This window comes from Chrysochloris asiatica, unplaced genomic scaffold (genome assembly GCF_000296735.1).
Source record: "Chrysochloris asiatica unplaced genomic scaffold, ChrAsi1.0 scaffold00120, whole genome shotgun sequence".
Classification (NCBI taxonomy): domain Eukaryota; kingdom Metazoa; phylum Chordata; class Mammalia; order Afrosoricida; family Chrysochloridae; genus Chrysochloris; species Chrysochloris asiatica.
In genome coordinates, this window is record NW_006408638.1 from 1,982,241 (window position 1) to 1,989,841 (window position 7,601).

The 7,601-nt window shown below is 37.1% G+C and overlaps 1 pseudogene; it reads left to right on the forward strand.

The window, feature by feature from the left end:
- Nucleotides 1-4,568: 4,568 nt before the first annotated feature.
- LOC102812934 lies at nucleotides 4,569-7,460 on the forward strand (annotated as a pseudogene).
- The last annotated feature ends 141 nt before the right edge of the window (nucleotides 7,461-7,601 follow it).

Here is a 7,601-nt window from a genome sequence, read left to right on the forward strand (position 1 = left end):
AGAAGACAAGAAAGAAGGAAATGGTCAAAATGGATTTCAGAAGAGACACTGAAACTTGCTCTCCAGCGTAGAGATGCTAAAGCAAATGAAAGAAATGAGGAGGTCCAAGAGCTAAAAAAAAAATTCTAAGATTAGCTCGAGAAGAGAAAGCCAACTATTACAACAAAATGTGCAAAGATCTGGAATCAGAAAACCAAAAAGGAAGAACATGCTCATCATTTCTCAAGCTGGGTGAACTGAAGAAAAAAATTCAAGCCTCGACTTTCATTATTAAAAGATTCTCTGGGCATATTATTGAATGATGTAGAAAGCATCAAGAGAATAAGTCATTAGTCTTGCAAAATTCTATAATACGATATCCAACATCATTTCCATCATCAAGACCATATTTTTTGATTACCAATTCTTCTTCTTTGATTCCAACTTTTGCATTCCATTCACCACTAATTATCAGTGTATCTTGATTGCATGCAGTATCTATTTCAGGCCAAAGAAGTTGGTAGAATTCTTCAATTTCACCATCACTGGCTTTAGTTGTTGGTGCATAAATTTGAATAATAATGACATTAACTGGTCTTCTTTTTAAGCATGTGGACATTATCCTATTACAGACTGCATTGTACTTTAAGATGGATATTGAAATGTTCTTTCTCATGATGAATTTGACACCACTTCTTTTCAATTTCACATTTCTGGCATAGTAAACCATATGTTATCTGGTTCAGAACAGCAAATGACAGTCCATTTTAGCTCACTAATGCCTCAGATATTGATCTTTGTGCATTCCATTTCATTTTTGACAACTTGCAACATTCCATGTTCTGGTTATTAATGAATGTATGTAGCTATTTCTTCTCTGTTTGAGGTGTGTCCATCAGCAAATGAAGGCCCAGAAAGGTTTGCTCCATTCATGTTATTATAGTTAATTGGAATTTGAGGCATAGCTCTTCACCAGATGTATTTTGAGTGCCTTGCAACTTAGGGGCTTATCTTCTGGCACTATATCTGATAATGTTCCACTGCTCTTCATAATATTTTCTGTGACTAACCATTCAGAAGTGGTCTGCATCTCCTTCTTCCTAATCTTTCTTAGTCCGGAAACAAAATACCATAGTGGTGGTGGCAGTGTGCCATGGAGTCAGTTCCGACTCATAGTGACCCTGTATAGGATTTCCAAGGCTGTAAATCTTTAAAGGAGCAGAAAGCCTCATCTTTCTCCCATGGAACGGCTGGTAGTTTTCAACTGCTGACCTTGATGTTAGCAGGCTAACTCATAACCACTATGCTACCAGAGCTCCTTAAAAAATACCATACAAGTATTCAAAATACTGGTGGCATAGCTACCTGCATCACAGCAACAAGCAAACCACCACAGTGCAACAAATTGACAGATGAGCAGTGGATTATTATTAAACATATTACTAAATGTGCATCTTAAACCCTCATTTTTGTTTTCAATTTTGGCGCTTGTAAAATTCCTCCATATTATACCATGCAGCTGTACTTCAGACGTTTTTATTAAATTTATTTATGCATTCTACATTGAAGTTGTTTCCTGTTTGGGATTACTATGAATAATGCTGGCATGAACATTCTCACACATCTTTCTTGATGCACATAAGCATATATTTCTCCAGTAAATATATCAAAGGGTAAAATTTTATGCACTGTGAAACTTTACTAAATTAATACATTTTTTTCCAAAAAATAATTGTACAAATGCATGCCTTAACCTGCACTATCTGAGCATTTCTATTTTCACACCCTACTAAATACTTAGTAAACTTACAACTTTTTATCTTATGCCTTTTTCACATTAACTAGTCTATCATGTGTATTATATTTCCCTGTTAATTTAATTTGCATTTCCATGTTTCCTAGTGAGTACTTATGTCTTTTAGAAGCTTTTTTATTTTGCCTTTAACATACATATTTATAATCCAGTATAACTGATCTGCATACTGTCATCATTCTTGATTTTCCATATAGAAATACAATTGTTCCTACATAATTTATTAAAAAGTACATACCCTACCTACTTGAAAATGATATCTCAGTCATTAAAGTATCTATGTATGTACAGATACATTTTGTATGCCTCTCTTTTGAATTTTCTATTGTGTTTCACTAATCAATTCTATATCCTTATAACAATACCCTGACTTATTATTATATATACTACTACTACCACTACTCACTGCCATGGAGTTGATTCCAACTCAACTGCAACCTCATAGACAGAGAACTGGCCCACCAGAATTCTGAAACTGCAGATCTTTAAGGAAGCAGATTGCTTAATATGTTGTGTTCAAACTGCAGACCTTTTGGGTTAAGTAGGCATTCTTCAGTCACTCCTGATCTCAAAAGAAACAATTCCAACTTACTATTAAGGGTGATATTTTTTGTGTCAGTACTTAATCTTTAGTTTATTAAAGAATATTTGTCTATTCTATGTTTGTTAAGTTTTATCATAAAAAGGCAATACATTTTATCAAATACTTTGATAAAAGTATTTCCTTCCACTCTATCCAGTGATTCCTTTCAGAGCAGTTTGCAATGGTAGGTAGGCAACATCTAGTTCTTCTGGCCTCAGGACCATGGAGACTGATGTTTGTGTGGTCTATTAGTCCATTGGACTAATTGTTTCTAAGTGTCTTCGGTTTTCATGATGCTTCTTTCCTTGTGGCAGGAGACACCAATAGTTGCACCTTAGATGTCCACTCATGAACTTTTAAGATCCCAGTTGCTACTCACAAAATTATGAAGTAGAACATTGTCTTTGAAGACTATACTGTGCCAATTGATCATGGTATCTCCTGATACTATGCTCCTGAGTTCCCAGGCCCAGTAAATCCTTTCCCCAAGGTGTTTGGGAATGTCTAAAAAGTTTTCATAATTTGTCTCATGTATACTCCATCACATTCATGGGTGTTTTTGCAGTAAAATTAAATACCCATATATAAATATCCTAAGTCAAACCTCTATATATTTGTAGATATACTCCCACCTGCCCTGCTATACCCATTCACCTTATGTATCTATCTGGGTATCTGCCTGTAAATCACTGTTATTGTAGGATTGTGTATATTATAGTATTTAGTTCTGCTCTCTTTAACTCTTGCACTTCCCCCTGTGTCTTCTCCTGCCTTCATCATTCTTCTGCCAACCTCCCTCCTGCTGCAAATTGCCTTCTTCATCACTCAAATAACATACACGTGTCTACCCACTAGCCAGTGAATTACTCCCACTTCCCTCCTGCCCCTTGTAACATCAGAAAATGTTTCTTATAATGAAACTATTTTCTTGACTTTGACTCCTGGTGTGGAACTGTAGGATCAACACTAGACTGTGAATTACAAGGATGGTAGTTCAAACCCACCAGCTGCTCCTTGGAAACCCACCAGCTTCAGTTCAAACCCACCAGGGTCACTATAAGTCAGAACTAACTCAACAGCAGTTAAAAACAATAACAATGGCCTCAAGGTTCATCCATGAGGTGTTTCACAGGTTCATTGCTATTCTTCAGTGTTGCATAAGATTCCACTGTGTCTATGTACCAAAGCTTGCTTATTCATTCTTCCACTGATGGGCATTTATATTGTCTCCATCTTTTAGTTATTGTTAATAGTCCTGATACATACCAAGTAAAGAGATTGTTGGGTCATATGGTGTTTCTATTCCCAACTTTTTGAGGAAGCGCCATACCAGTTTCCATCGCAGTTGAAAAATTTTATGGTCCCATTAGCTGCTCCTTGGAAACCCAACACAAGGTTGCTATCGGTCGGAAATGACTCAATGGCACTTAACAACAACAGTAGCTAATGATCACAAGTATTTCTTCATATCTTTGCTAGCACTCTGAATACATTGTATGGTGAAGAATCTGTTCATGGTCTCCGCCCATTTTAAATTGGATTGTCCTTTATTTGTTGAGGTGTTGAAGTTTTCTATAAATTTTAAACTTTAGACCCTTGTCTAATAAGCCATTGCCTCCCCCCCACCCAATTTTTTCAATGTCTGTGGGTTTTCTTTTTACTCTTTTGGTGAAATCTTTTCATGCATATACGTTTCTGATTTTTAGGAGGTCCCAGTCATCTAGTTTGTCTTGTGCTGTCTATGCATCTTCAGTTATGTTTGATAATGTATTTATACCATACATAAGAGACTCCTGGTGTGGTGCAGTAGGATAAAAACTGGACTTCAAACCACAAGTTCAAACCCATCAGCTGCTCTTCAGAAACCGTAGGGTTGCTATGCATTGTAACTGAATTGATGGCATTTAACAATAACAACAACAATATAAGACACTAAGTTTATCCCTATTTTACATTTAGGTATTTGAGCCATCTTAAGTCCTTTTTTTGTATATGGTGTGAGATACTGGTCTTATCTCATTCTTCTACAAATGAATATCAAATTTTGCCAGCACAATATATGTTAAAGAAACTATCTTTTCCCCATTTAACATGTTTTGGCCCATTGTCAAAGATAAGTTGACCACAAAAGGGGGCAAACTGGCAGACTAAGCAGAAAGACTTGCATACCGTCTGCAGCAAGGACACGGAAAAATGGGTGAGAAAGATGCAGAGTATGGTCCTGGAACTCTGAGTTTCAAATGAAGGGATAGAAAAGTGGACCAAGTCCTTACTGGGAGAGACAGTTGAGTAGACATGACAGGGAAAAAGGTGACTTTGAGCTGTGGTAGCTGCTGGTACCTGGCATAGCCATCGTGAACGTTTGTGAGTTGCTTCAGAGACAAGAAAACATATCCACATTGCAGAAACCTATCTGTGGCTCATTGAGACAAAGGTGCAAATTTCCCCACAGTCTGCTTTCCCACATTCCTCGGGTGATCAGAAGTGAGATTGGCTTCCACCAGTTTGCAACACAAGGAAGCCCCCATTTCCCAGACAGCTGGAGTTGCTTAAAGGTGGGAGATGAGTCTGAGAGCCCCATGTAAGAAGAAGGCGATATCTGCAATAACCCTGCTCAGGCAGGACCTAACTCAAAATCCACAAAGTCGTATCAGCTGAATGGACACATAGGGTAGTAAAAGAGGAGAAGAAAAGGAAAAAAAAAAAAAAAAAAAAAAGACTGGCTGTCAGTGCAGTGTGGCTGCACAGGCACAGCAGAGCCATTTTCGAACTTTCTCTGGCAGTTGTGATGGCAGCAGTGGTGGTACAGAGGCACACCGATTATTGATGGACAGAAAGTAGTAGCCAGTTTTTGTTTCGTTTTGTTTTCCTTTCTTCTTAATTCTTCATTATTTTATTCATTACTAATTTATTTTTTCAGTTATTCACTGGGGTTTTTTGTTTGCTTGCTTGCTTTCCTTCTCTCTTGTGGGTGTGCTTTCTTTTCTTGCCTCACCTGACAGGAGACAAAAACTGCAGCCATTCAGCACAGCCAAAGAGCCAGTCTTAACAACTCCACCAGTTGGGTTAGTGTCAATACCAACTGCTATACACTGGATCAACGACAACAATCAACATCAGATAAATCCACCCTGACCTAAACTGGATGAACAGCAAACAGAGAATTGTGCACAAGCTCATCTCTTGATTACATCCACCAGGAGGCATTGTGAATACACCAACATACATTCATCAGCTCAATACAAATATAACAATACCACTATGTCTTGAAAGCAACAGACAGTATCAGTTCACATGAAGAAACAAACAAATGACCAAGAAAAAGAGCTCAAAAATGATTCTGAGGAGAAAAAGCACTGGAACTTTCTGAAAAAGAATATGGGAGAATGCTATTTAGGTACCTCCAAATATCAATATAAATTTTGAGGAAAACTAGGAAGAATTCAGAAAACTTCTACAGGAACAATCAAACAAAATAGATAAAGGATTGGAGAAAACACAAAAACTGCAAATAGAAATTCAGAAGATTAATACTAAGATATCAGAAATGTACAATACACTGAAAAGATAAAGGAGTAGATTTTAATCAATGAAAGTCAGAATCAATGAGCTTAAAAATAAATCCCTCAATACTATTAAGCTAGAGAAACAATCATGAAATGAATAAAACAATTTGAAGAAAGCTTAAGATTAACATAGGACAACATGACAAGGAACAACCTATGAATTCCAGAACAAGAAGAGACAAAGAAAACCACTGAAAAGATAGTTGAAGAGATGGTGGAAGAAAATTTACCCAAAATGATGAAATATGTAAAAATTAAGCCAACTTTACAAAAATATATTAAATAGAGTCCTTCGGACTAAGAACCAACAAGCACAGACAACAGTGGGAGATTGACATACATGGCAACACCACCCAGAATTTAATCCAGATACATAAGTATACACAATAATACAAAACTACAAGACTGAAAATAAAACAGATTGTTTCAAAATGGGGAAGAAATTAGTAAATTACAGCATAACTTTAAAGAAACTTAGTACCAATTTTCCTCTAGTAGACGCAAAGCTTCCTTGTCTGATGGCGTTGCCCTGATAGGCCAGGCATGAAGATCATGAGGCAGAAACATGTCAAGAGGCACCTTGGCTTCTTCTGCAACAATTTCAGAGTTTGAGACCCATACCAGATATTGTTGGATGACACTTTCTGTCAGGTGCTACCTCATTGTGGAGATGCAGCTGTACACCACAAGGTTCTATCCTAGAAGATCCCTATGAGCTGGAGTCAACTCAATGGCAGTGAAATAACATGGAGAAAGGCATCATGATTGATAAATTGGAGGGTCAGAGCAAAAAGGGAACGCCCCAACAAAGTGGATTGGCAAAGTGGCGACAACAATGGGCTCAAGTGTAACAACTATAGTGAGGATGGCACAGGACCAGGCATGTTTCCTTCTGTTGTGCTATGAGTCAGAACCAACTCAACGGCTCCTAACAACAAGGTTTGCTAGAAATATTATACAAGGTGTGTTTAAAGAGCTAGAATCATTGGGAAAGGACTTATATGGGACAAAACTGATTACACAAAAATGCAAAGTTCTAAACTGTCCCATTTCAAGAATGCAGTGAGTGAATACGGATGCCTACTCTCCTTGGTCAAAGAGGGAAATCCTCATTATTTTGTGGCAACGCAGGATTATAATTTGTCAGTTAAAGTTAAGAAATGGCCTGGAGTTCCTCTTATGTTTATTATTCAGAATTTTATAGTGTTGGACAAACCTTCTCCCAAATCAGTTGCCTTTGTTAAAGAAGTAGAAGCAGGTCAGCTTGTCTCTGCACATGGGAAAGAAAGCATCAAACAACTTAAAGAAGAACAGGATTTAAAGAAAAACCCTGAACAGAAGAGAAGAAAGAAGCAGAAAAAAGTAACTGACTCCAATCCTTTTAGTTGTTTGAAGAAAAAGAAAACAGCATAGAATACAAACCCATCCTCTAATTCTGGGGGGAAAAAAAAGAAAAAGAATCCAGAAGAGATCTACTTCAAAAAAAGTACTGTCTGAAAAACAGAATGCAGAAGAGTAACTAACAACTGCTTTGGCTACTTTAAAAAACTTTCAAATGTAAGAAAGCTACTTAAAATTCTGCAAGTGAGCATGAATCCATAAACTGCTGCCTAAAATTATTTATAAAATAAAGTGAATCAATGGGGGAAAAAGAGAAACG